This window comes from Corvus kubaryi, unplaced genomic scaffold (assembly GCF_017639235.1).
Source record: "Corvus kubaryi isolate FWS band 111438036 unplaced genomic scaffold, C.kubaryi_AGA036_p1.0 37397, whole genome shotgun sequence".
Classification (NCBI taxonomy): Eukaryota; Metazoa; Chordata; class Aves; order Passeriformes; family Corvidae; genus Corvus; species Corvus kubaryi.
In genome coordinates, this window is record NW_024581136.1 from 18,319,995 (window position 1) to 18,332,461 (window position 12,467).

Consider the following 12,467-nt stretch of genomic DNA (forward strand, 5'->3'; position numbering starts at 1 on the left):
GGACACTGGCTCTGTCCCCGTGCTGGACACTGGCTCTGTCCCCGTGCTGGGACACTGGCTCTGTCCCTGTGCTGCCAGCGCTGGGCAGTTGGGGCTGCATCTCCTTGGGGCTCTTCATCCTCCTCGGTGCTGCTCCAGTTCTCAAAATGGGGCAGTGGGGACAAAGGACAAGCACTTAAAAGCAGCTTTGAGATGATGGTGAGTATCTCCTGACCTGCTCATTTGTCCTGTGCAAGGGGTTTCCTGCTACTGCCATAAATTGCAGCAGATTATTATTTTAAAGTGTTTTTCACATGGTAATAATCACAAATCAACATGGCAAATAACTCTAAAAAAGGGGGTTGGCTCTTCTCTCAGGCAACCAGAGATGGAACAAGAGGAAACAGCCTCGAGCTGTACCAGGGGAGGATCAGGTTGGACACCAGGAGGAATTTCTTCCTGGGAAGGGTGGTCAGGCATGGCAGACATTAGTTCAATCCAGCTGGCACAGGGAATCTGGAGCCCCCCTGAGCATCCCAAACCAAGAACCTGGTCCCTATGGACTGTGTTTTGTGGCCAGGCATGAGCAGGTAGGGGAGGATCTGAACCCAGGTGTGTACAAACTGTACCCATGAGCTCCTCACTAAAATTCCTGTGAGGATGAAACATCTGTCCTATCAAAAGAGATTTCTGGTGTCAGATTCTGGTCCCATGTCAGAAACTGGCTGTAGCTCCATTCTTTTCTCAGCCTTCCCTAAAATGTGTTCTCTACTGTCTTGTTTCAGCCACTTAAGACAGGCAGTGAAAGATTAAAAAATTTCTTCAGAAGGCAATCCTACAGTTTTTGATAACACTTTTAAAATGTGTGAAACCTTTATAGAACAATGAATTCATGTTTTAAAAGCAGGACTATTTCCATCTCAAAAGGGAATCTTAGAATGGCAATAAATCTGTTTTAATTGGTTTAATCATTCTAATACAATCTTAACAGGTACAGTCACAGATTTGCACTTGGAATAAAAAGTATTCAGCACATTGAATGCTGCTTTGAACCACATTTTCCTACCACAGCCCTTCCTAAACTCTCAAAAAAAAATTAAGTTACTGAGGGACAACCTGGCTTTTGTCAAGTACTGATTGTGCAAAGGTTTATGATGCAAATCTGGTCACTCTGGCAGGTGATTTGTAGCTGTAACAATTTGTTTCCCCCATCATTAGAAATATTTAAACATACAAGTTGCAGGAAGCACAGGGCTGCTGTGAGTGCTGCCAGGTGTCCTGCAGCCAGGCCCTGGCACAGAGGGCTCTCCTCAGGCTGCCTGTTGGTACAAGATGGTGTGAGCAGAGCACTCCCTGCAGGAGGCCACCACGCTGAATGAATTCACATCCTGCGAAGGTTGTAAAAACGAGTCTCAGAAGAATAGAGCAAGACGAGCAGGCAGCTGAAGAGAGGGGAAAATAAGCTGTAATAAACTGAACTGCTGATTGAGAGGTATAAAGCAGCTTCGCTGTAATGCTGGGGACATCGGTGGGGGTGCTCTGGAACTGCAGCTGGTTCAGGCTTCCCAAATAAAAAATTAGAATCAAATAGTTGAAGATTTCAAAATAGGAATGTTCTCAATAAAAACAGCCAAACATGCAGGTGATTTAAAAACCCCACCTGTGTCTCCAACATGCTGCCCACATTGATCCTGCCTCTCTCTGAGACCCCACCTGCAGAGCTGCCCCCAGCTCTGGGTCCCAGCACTGGAAGGGAATCCAGCACCAGGATGAGCAGAAGGAGGGAGCAGCTCTGCTCTAAGGCTGGGGGAATTGGGATTGTTCAGCCTGGAGAGGAGAAAGCTTTGAGGTGACTTTATTGCAGCCTTTCAGTACCTGAAAGGAGCTGACAGAAGAGATGGAAAAGGACAATTTACAAGGGCCTGGAGTGCCAGTACACAGGGAATGGCTTCCCACTGATAGAGAGCAGGGTTAGATGGGATATTGGGGAGAAATTCCTCCCTGTGAGGGTGGGCAGGCCCTGGCACAGGGTGCCCAGAGCAGCTGTGGCTGCCCCTGGATCCTGGCAGTGCCCAAGGCCAGGCTGGACATTGGGGCTTGGAGCAGCCTGGGACAGTGGAAGGTGTCCCTGCCATGGCAGGGGTTAGAACTGTATTTTCTTTAATGCCCCTTCCAACCCAAACCATTCTGGGATTCTGTGAACATGTCAGCTCCAGACATCAATTTATTAAAGAACCAAAAGATCTCACTGTTACACTATTTTTAGACTGCTTTTTTTTCATGTGTTGCTTTTGAAATTAATTTCATTGGGTATTACCCTTTGAAGAAACCCATCAGGTTAACAGACAGATTTGCCATGCTTATGCTGAGCTGTGTTTTAATTTTTTTGAGTACTCCCTGAGCCTGTTTGTGATGGTGAGTGCATTGTAGGGGTGGGAATGAACTCAGTCATAAATCACTGCACAAGTCTGAGTTGCAGGAGGATGGATTAGGTCTTAATGCTGAAGGGGTGGCTTCGTTTTGTTTTCCACTCTACACATGCAGGGTCGATAGTGGCCTCAGCAGCCATCAGGTTTGTAGGAGGGCTCTGAGTGGGGAGAGGATATGAAGACCATCATGTCTGTCTTTCTGGCTGGCTGCTCATCTTGAGGGTCACATCTGGGGGAATTTCACTCGGGGGTTGTTGGCATGCAGGCAGAGAGAAAAAACAAGTGGGAGGAGGGGGAAAGGGGAGGTTTTCTCTCATGTTTTTTTCACACATTCTTGTCTTTCATTCCCTTTTGTATCCCCCTGCTGAGGTTTGCCATGGAGTGACAAGGCAGCCTCCGTGGTGTGAACCTGACAGGAATGTTGCCAGCTTTCACAGACATCTAATTTCCTTACCCATCACCTTCCCAAAGCTTGCTCTAAGGGGCTGTTTGGGAGGAGAGAGCGTTATTGATCCCTCTCAACTTCGTGTTTCATTAAAACAGAGCTCTGGGCACAGAGCCAGCCCTCAGCACAGCCCTGCTCTCCACACAGCAGCCGTGCCACGAGCTCCAGGGGACTCTGGATGCGTTTTGGGGATGGATAATGACCCCATCACGCAGCTGCTTTATGTTCCTCACATGCAGGTGATGATACCAGGAGTGGTTTTGGGGGGTGAGGAATTCTCCCTGCTCCAGCCGCTTTTGTCTGACACATCATTAAAAAACCCCAAAAAAGTTTACGTTTAGTCTTGCCAATGTCCTCCACCTTCAAGAAGGATTCATCGTGAAGGGATGGTATTTCCATAGCAACAAGGGATTTTTTTTCAGAGAACTGGTGAATTTCCAAGGCACAAAAGCTTGTTCAGAGCCCAGAAGTACCTGGATGGAAAACAAAACAGATGGTAAATCCTCTACAGTTTCTGGGGTTTGTTTCAGAATAATTTTTTTGCCAGTTATTCTCCACTCTCCCCCATGTCCTAAATGTTTGCTTTGCAATGAATTATGATCCGTGACGGATTCAAGGCGCTGCCCAGTGGGATTGGAATACAGCAGCACCGTGGCCTGTTCTCATGAACAGCTGATCTGGAAGGGACAGGGACTCCGAGCTGCTCAGAAAACATCAGGGATTTTCTTTAGATTCCCAGCCCTCGGAAACATTTCTTAATGTTGTCACGCAGAACGATATTTTATAAAGCTTGGGGAATTGGGATACTGGGAACTCACCAAGCAAAAAGTCCCTGTCTTGGAAATGTCTTTTAAGGATGGACCTGGCCATGCTGCAACCTGAAAGGTGACTCTCGGCAGGGAATTTCCTGAGGTGCTGCATTTTTCCCAGAGAACAAGAACTGGTATTTCAACATAAATGGGGGTTCTCCACATTTATCAAATGTTAGTTATTGCTTTCATCATCATCAATTACTGGGTAAAACTTTTTGCCTCTATTGGAGCCATTTTTCTCCCCATCATTGGAATTACCAGATGTTGCAGTAGTCCCAAAAAGAGGAGGAGCTCAGCTTAGGCCAAACACTTCAGCTGTGGAAGTGGTAGGGCAAAGGAAATATAGCTCAGCTGAGCCTGGCTTAGTGAAGTTCAGGAGGAAGAAGAGAAAAAGTCTTAAGTAATAAATATGTTTAAAATTTTACTTCTCTCCATTATCTTTTGTCGTTTGTCCCAGTGTGAAAATAGAAGGCTTAACAAAGAAATTGTGAGGATGTCCATGGTTGTTCTCCTAATTTAATTAAAAACAAAGAATTGGAACAACCTCCAGCTCCAGGACACCTAGGACTGCTGGGCCCTAAAAGTTGCCCCCAATTTTGTGTTACACCTTGGAAATGTCAATTTTGCCTTTAAGTTAATTTCTGCTTTAGTTTTCTGGTCCTTAATCTGTTTTTCAACTTTTAAAGTTGAACAATGATTTATTACATCCATCAAGGATGTAAGGAAGGAATTGGAGATGATTTCACTTTATTTTTATGATGGAGTTTGCCAGTATCAAATTTTCATTTGTAACCAGCACATTTTCAGTTGTGAACCCCTTTCCTTGAGCATCCCCACCGTCACTTAATGTCCATTATTTTATGTCATTTTATGTCTTCCATTTGCAAAATGGGTGCTGAGAGGAGACAGGAGATTCCCCACACCTTCCACACTACCATTATTGACAAAATGCCTTTAATGAAGAAAAAATCTGCTGTTTTCTGATGTGAAGACTGGAGCTATTTCTTAAATTACGAGTTTCAATAAATGGTAGATCATTTGTAGGATATGTAAAAAGAACAGAAAAGAAATTCCTGGTTTCACTGATTACACAATTTCTGTTTTTATTAGGGTTTTCAGAGATGAATTATCATCTCTGAAAGAGAAAAGCCTTGGGTAAGGACAAGCATTTAGAGAACACTGTAGCAGATGGACTGTAATATCCATGATGTGTTTAGATTTCTCTTGTTCAAATAAATAATAAGTGTAGGTAAGGTCAGCTTAATTGATAAGAAAAATGGAACTGTTAATGTTCTGTGACATTACCTATCACTGTGGTATTTTCTAATGCCAAGGCCATTTAGTAACTGATGAAAACCCAAAGTTCACAGTAATGATTAACATTAAATAAATTTTCCTTTCAATATGTAGGCTCCATGCTTTTTTGGGAATGTTGAAAAAGATCACTGGGTGTGAGAGATATAAAACTAAAAGGGTCTAATTTCTGAAATTAAAATCTCATTATTAATAGTTAAGTACAGTTTTTATTCATTAAGTGGTTAAAAAAAGATGAGAAACTTAAATGTCAGAATAAGAATTCTGTTTCTGTAGCAGATTGTTTTTGGCCATGCAATAATTGTCTGCTCCTCTCATTGCAGCTCTCACAGAGATGCATTTGAAATCCATATTGATTAATTCATGCATGCTGTGACTTGGTATCTAATTCTTCCTTTGTCAGCTTGCTGGAATTGGAAGAAAATATCTGATCTTATTCCTCTGCTGGAATGATTTTTACATGAATTTTTAACAGCAAGATCTTCACTTGTATTTACTTGCAGGACCATTGTTTTAGTCCCTACCTCTGGCATGCCAGCAGAGATGATTAATTCCTATTGCTTTTTGGGACAACAAAAGGACTCCAGTGAAGCTCTTCTAAATTGGAAGCATTTTTTCCCCCTTGGTTTTTTGTTCTTAATCCAGCAGCTGGTTGGTATTTGCTTGTTTATTTGTTGATTTTTTTGTAGTCACAAGGTGAATCCTTTCCTTCTTTATTTGCAGGATTGTCAGCAAATTCCTGACGGATGCTTCTGCCTTTGCTTGGTAATGATCCAACAACCAGACTGCAACATTTGCACTATAAAGGCATTTTTGTTCATAGCCAAATATTGAACATATGTTAATTGCTCCCCTAAAATTCTGGTGGAGCCACGGCCAAGGGTATGATTTGAGCAGTCCTTATGTAGTTGTGAGACAGGGAGTACATTTTTTTGGGGATTTGATGTGGAAAGAGGTCTCACCTGTGTGGTACCGGTATTTACAATGATTGCATTCAAGTACGGCATCCTGTCAGTAGGTTTTTGTGAAAAGCACAGCAGGAATTCCATCTGGGAAAGAGCTCTGGCATCTCCAGCAGAGTTCAGGCAGAACTGAGAAACTTTAAATCCAAAATCATATTGTAAAATCACAGAAACCCAGCTCTGATGCTGGGACATCAAAAATGTTGGAGATCTCTTCCGTTGAGATGATCCAGGGATAAAGTTTTCCCCTTTTTTGGAGGGATATGGAGCAGAGTATGTGAGAAGTGGATATATTTACAGTTGTAGTTCTTAAAATAAAATCCAAAAAGGAATTCTTGCATAGAATGAAAGAATTTGCAGTCTATGCTTCAGATGAGCTTCCTGAAATGTTTTCCTCTCCCATCCATTGTCACTGCCTTTGAATGGCTTGTCCAGAGCTCCAGGTTCCACTCAAGGAGCTCTGTGCCAACACGGAAATGAACATTGCTGTTACTAAATTCATGGAGGAGAGAAAGCTTTTCAAAGTTTCTATCTTGCAAACTTGTACAGAACTAATAAAAGTCATTTCTCCAGACATTCTGAATTCTGAAGGCCTGCAGCAAGAAATTCAAGAATTTCAGAGAATCCCAGACTGGTTTGGGTTGGAAGAGACATCAAAGATCATCTCACTCCAGCCCCTGCCATGGGCAGGGACACCTTCCACTGTCCCAGGTTGCTCCAAGCCCCATCCAACCTGGCCTTGGACGCTTCCAGGGATCCAGGGGCAGCCACAGCTTCTCTGGGCACCCTGTGCCAGGGCCTCCCCACCCTCCCAGGGAGGAATTTTTCCCCAATACCCCATCTCACCCTCCCCTCTTTATCACAGAACATGCAAAGATGTTTTATAATGGAAAGTTCCCCAGCAACTTAAACCCAGGAATGATGTGAGCTCCTTTTTTCAACACCGCAAAGGCTTTGTTTGAGGATGCACAAATCAATTTTGCTCCCACCCCTTTTCTGTCCCACCTGCATCCCAATGCCCCCAGGAAGGTTTGCCTGTTGATCACAGTTGCTCAGCAAATCAGAAATGATAGCAATATCCCTGTCAGCCCAGAAAACAGGATCTGAGCTTTGATTTCTCATATTTCAATGAGCCACTGCAGTGGTTTAGCTACAAAAGGAATTTAATACAAGCAGACCAAACCATCCTTATCCTGCTTTGTACACAGTCTACTAAAACTGCAAACTTTTGCTAGACAGAATTATTTTAATGATTATATTAAAAAGTTCTTCTCTGGGGAAGCATCTCTCTCTCCCCTACAGATGTGCTAAATAAGCAATATTTCCTCCTATTTGTAAGCAATTCCAGTGAAAGTTCTTTAAAAGATGATATGTTGGTGTTCTGGCTGTAAAACTGGGCTGTGATCTGCATTCCTTTTTGTGTTTCACCCTCTTTTATAGATGTGGAATCGTTGAACTATTTCTACCAGGGCTATGGGAAATGATTTGGTATTGCTGCTCAAGCTAATCATTATTCACATATAAACTGCCCGTTTACTGTTTCTCATATCCAATTTCTGAAGAAAATATTGATGATGACACCCGAAATAACTTGGCAAGGCTTTGAGGAAGCTCTGCAAACCTATTACAGAGATAAATTGCAAAAGTGAGGTGCACTCACAAACCATGCCAAGTGAATTCCAACAGATAAAGTTCAGTTGAGGATTTCTCAGTTTCAATCTTTCTAGGAAGTTTGTGCATGTTATTGTAAGCAAATTCCTGATTCCTGGTTTTTCTCATTCCAGAATGGGAAGAAACTGAGGTGCTGCAGTTGTGAAAATGGAAGGAAAAGGTTATTAACCACATCAAACAACAGAGTTCTCTGGTGAGTTTAGGTAAAAGCTGCCCTAAAACAGCCAAGAACTGTTTGAGAACTGTATTAACAGCAAATCATGGAAAGGCAGCAAGGGCCTTCCAGTGGCTGTGTGAAAAGCAGCACTGGGAAACTCAGGATATCAGGAAAAACCAGCAGTGCTGGGAGTCTGAGCAGCAGAAGAAAGGATGCAAGGTGAGTTCAGGCTCACATCTGTATAACCTTGGGCATTTAAAAATGTGTCATCATAGATCAGGCGAGGAGAAGCAAAGCAAATTCAGCCCAGCCTTCCATAAAAGCCCAGCTGCCCCTTCCCTGCATGCCCAGGAAAAATCCATCTGTTTGAGTTCGGTGCTGCCATGGTGATCTTTGGGTTGATGGGGACATCTCCTGATGGGAACACCTGGAAAAAGGCAGCAAAGCAAAGCCCTCTCAGCTCTGGATATCCCTGCACTTATCTGGCTTCCTGCTCTTCACACCCAACCTCTACTGAAAACCTGCACGAAAATGCTTTTCATATCCAGGCTCCCCTCAGGGCTGGGCATAAAACACCATTTTCACTCATGATGGGGAAGCTTTTGAGCCAAAGGGAAGGATGATCCTGGGCAAAGGTGGAAATTTCAGTGCTAAAGTGTGGAATGTCTGCAAGGCAGTGCTTGTAACCTGCCTCATCCTGTGATCAGCAAGGAACTCCCCTGCTGCTTCACTACAGTACCTGCACAAAAACAACAGTTGTGTTCTCTTTGCTACAGTATGGGGGAAAAAATGCCATTTCTATTTTTAAAACTTGAAAATGCCTCAATGCATTCACACTCTTTTGTACGAAAAGCAAAGACTGTCTAAAAATCCAGAAAAGCAAATGATTAGACAAAGGTAAACTGTTGTGACGTCTTTGGCTATGAAACAGCAGCTAAATGGTTATGTTTTTATAATTTCTTAAGCCATTTTACCACATCTATAACTTAATTTGCCTTGTACAGACATTAGCAAGAGCTTCGATTTTCCTTCTCCTGGTATTTTCTTTTATTTTCTTAGGGCTTTGCCATTAAAGCTGCTTTAATCTTTGTAGATAAATCTTCAGGTTTTCATTTTTTTTTCTCTCAGAAGACTTCAGCTCTCTTAAGTCTTTGCATTTCATCGTGTTTAATTATTTTAGACAATTTGAAGCCCTATTTATAAATGGGTATCATTAAGATTAGGCTCTAATAAGGACTAATCTTTCCCTCCAACCTGGGAGATAAAGCCTGTCTTAAACCTGAATGGCTTAAAACAAGTCCATTTTTTTTATCCTTATAAAGTGAACAAATAAAACACTCCCCAGCAGCTGTATTCACTGGAAGCACTGGAGATAATCCTCCCATTTATTACTGCAAAGTGCTTTTCTTTGTAGGTACCAGCCTGCTTTACCTTCAGATGTGTAGGCTGCAGGTCACAGAGCCTGAAACGTGGTAATGAAACCTGAAAATCACCTGGCCTCACAAAAATACTTCAAACTTGGCTCCAGTTTTGGATACTTTGGTTGAGTTTTGGGTCAAGCAGAGCCAAGGAAGGCACTGTGTGTTTTTAGTTCAGGGCACAAATTAATGGCCTGATCTGCCATCTGTGAACAACATCTCTTTTAATCAGGGGAACTCTGATGCTTGGAGGTGTTGGGTTCATTTCCGCCTGTGCTTGGCTGAGCCCAAGGTTTGTGATCAAACCAGGAGCTCTGGCTGAGCAAGGAAATCTTTTTTTATGAAGAACGTTAAAAAATTACTGAAAGTGACAATTTCATGTGCTGTTCTGGGGAGTGTGAAAGAAAGTTTTGGCAGTAAATCAAACCTTGCTTGGGTTTTGCTCCCCAATGGACTTAACCAGCCCTCTCCTATTAAGCAAAGGGGCTTAAGCCCTTCAGGTTTTGTCCTGAATTTAAATAGATTTAATACTCCAGACCATCTTAAACGGCATCTGATGTGACTAAAGGTAAAACACCTTCACATCTGATTAGTAGCTTTTATTCCATGTGTGCCTCTGCAGCCAAAAACGGGGGAGGAGAGGGAAAACAAGGTTCTTGCCGTATTGACAAAATGGAGCAAATAATTTACAACTAATAAGTAACACAATCTCCTCTTGAGGACTAAAAATACCCTGCTTTTATTGAAAGTGTATTAGTGGCCATGGTGAGCCATCAGCTAGGTAAAATGATGTTACTTCTATTTCTTGCCTGGTCATAAGAACAAGCAGTTCCAGAGCAAATTTAAACTTCATTTCCTGCAGATCTTGGTTTATGAGATTTTAAAACAGGCATTTGGTAAATGGCCATGAAAGTGGAATTTGAACTGCACGAAAATTTGTGGAAAGTGATCAAAGGCAGCTCGTGAAAAAATGAAATTATATTTTCTGACCATTCTTCATTTCCAGTATTAATGTAACTCATAGCCCTGCAACCTCAGAAATATTGATCTGGAACCTCACCTAAAGCCTGAAACAAATGTAAGGGATTGCAAATCAAAGTAGGAACGTGGGTTAGTACAAGCCCCTAAATGCCACTCTTGGTCAGTCCCTTGGTCCCTCAGTCACCTCTGTGCTCAGGAGTTCTTAACAGTGACTTTAAATACAGAGCCTCAAAAGCAGTAAAAAAATATTTTAATATGGATGACAAGCCCCACAAAGTTAATAAATCTGGTTCATTTTTGTCAGGAGCAGTATGAGAACAAAAGAAGAGAATGGCAACAGAAACACAGAAGGTTTATAACTTATAGCACAACTCCACCAGATGGATTTGAGTTGAATTTCAGTTGTTATTTTCCTTATAAACTTTACGTTTACTTCCAACAAAAGTGACTCTGGGAGAAATCAGGCAAGAACTGACTTCTTTGTGTGATCTACATTTGTGAAAGCTGATTGCAAAAATAGAGAATTATGTTTATGAAAGTCAGATCTAGGTAAATGAAACAAAAAATACAACTGAGAACCGGAAGAGACACATAAAATGGCTGCAAGTTAAATAATCTAATTATAAATACGATGACGTAGAGAATGCCAGCATCAAATCCTGCATTACTTCACCTCCCATGCATGTAAATCTAATGGGCCAAACCTCAACAAAACAGGCTCTTGATACCCTTCCAGCTGAAGTACTTGATCCAAAGCTCACAAAGTCAGTGTGAATCATTTAAGTTTTGGAAGCTGAAGTGCCAATTTTTCTGCAGGAAATTATCTTACATCTAAATCTTCATTTTTCCTAGTGGAAACTTTAAAAATAGTCTTGAGTACTGTAACATAATTTATGTAGAACAGTGTATTGCTTCTGCTTTCTCTGAAAATACCAGATAAGTATCCCATGTACAATGGGATGCCTTTCAGTAAGGCATTATTATAGAATATTAAAAACTGTATTCATCTGGCTACTAAGAACACGATTTTCCTACAGGAAAGAACATGTTATAATGCTACAAAACAATACTCCAAGTAATGTCCAGAATACAGAATATTTTCAGGTTGATTATACATTATGCAAACTACTTGTAGAGTTCCTTCTCAAGATCAAAAAATCCATAAATCCATATGTGTTTCCACAGGCTCTCCACACAAATTGCCTGTCAGGGTAAAAAAATCTTGAAAACTGTGCTGTAACCAGGATGATGAAGGAAAATTACTGCCAGACAGATTATATAGTGAAGAAAAACAGTGTAAGTTATTGTGTGCCTCCTAGCTTGAATACATATGGGGCAAATGCAAATTTGCCAAATGAAATACAGCTTAGAGTGCATAAATTTCAAACAGATAATACTTTGTCCTTATTAAAGCCCGGCTTGGATCATGGAGTGCTTTCTCCTGAAACTCCAGCTTTTCTGTGAAGGCTGTTTACCCCCTAAAGGAGCATCAATTATAAATAATGGTCAAGCCACCAAAATCGGAAGGACAAGACTCAAAGCAAATAAACTGCAACAATATAACTGATTGTCTCGGTTTTGAAAGACAGGTGTCTGCTAAGGAAGGCAGAGGCCCCCCTTGAAGTGGCAGATATAACCCCTTTTCCCTCCAAGTTATTATATTCTGAAATCAAGGGCCTTTAGGCAAAGATGTGGGAAATAGGAATAACAGTTCTTTACTCTCTCTATATATATGTATATAACCAGTCAAACAAAACAACAACAACTCTGGCAGTAACAGCAATCACAAACCCAGTGCCAGCCTTCTCGGCTGTCAGGCTATTTCCCCTCGGGTGCAGTTCCGCTCGCAGCCGGCAGGGGCGCTGGCAGCTCCCGGTGAGCAGGGCAGGTGCGATGGTTCCCCCGCGGCTGCAGGGGGCGCTCCGGAGCGAGCTCGGGAAACACGCGGCACTGGTGCTCTGGGATCCCGGGAAGGGATGGAACAAAGGCTTCACAAACCCCTGGGCAGCCGATCCCGGACTCTCAGGAACAGCGGCTGAAGCGGCAGGGACGGACGCAAATCCCGGGTGGCAGACGAGATGTATCCAGATGGGAAAAGCCCACGGAGGCCCAGGCAGGCAGGGCGAGCAGGGCTACAGCGTAGCGGAAGCTCAAAGCAGCAGCGGGGCAGGGCAGCCACAGCCCGGTCTCCAGCAGGGCAGGGAAAGCGGCTTTTGGGGTCCCGGCGTTGTTTCCAGCAGGAAGAAAGAACGGCCAAAAAGAAAGAAGCAGCAGCTCCTTTCTCTGCAGCTTCTCTCTC

At 42.6% G+C, this 12,467-nt stretch overlaps 1 long non-coding RNA gene across 1 annotated transcript in view; it reads right to left on the reverse strand.

Annotated features, from left to right (window-relative positions):
* Window positions 1-918: 918 nt before the first annotated feature.
* Window positions 919-12,467, reverse strand: part of LOC121671067 — a 13,070-nt gene continuing 1,521 nt past the window's right edge. Inside the window, exons 2-3 of the long non-coding RNA XR_006018373.1 lie at window positions 3,189-3,326; window positions 919-1,421 (exon numbers count right to left, since the gene is read on the reverse strand). This is a non-coding gene — a long non-coding RNA (uncharacterized LOC121671067). The remainder of the gene's footprint in view (window positions 1,422-3,188; window positions 3,327-12,467) is intronic.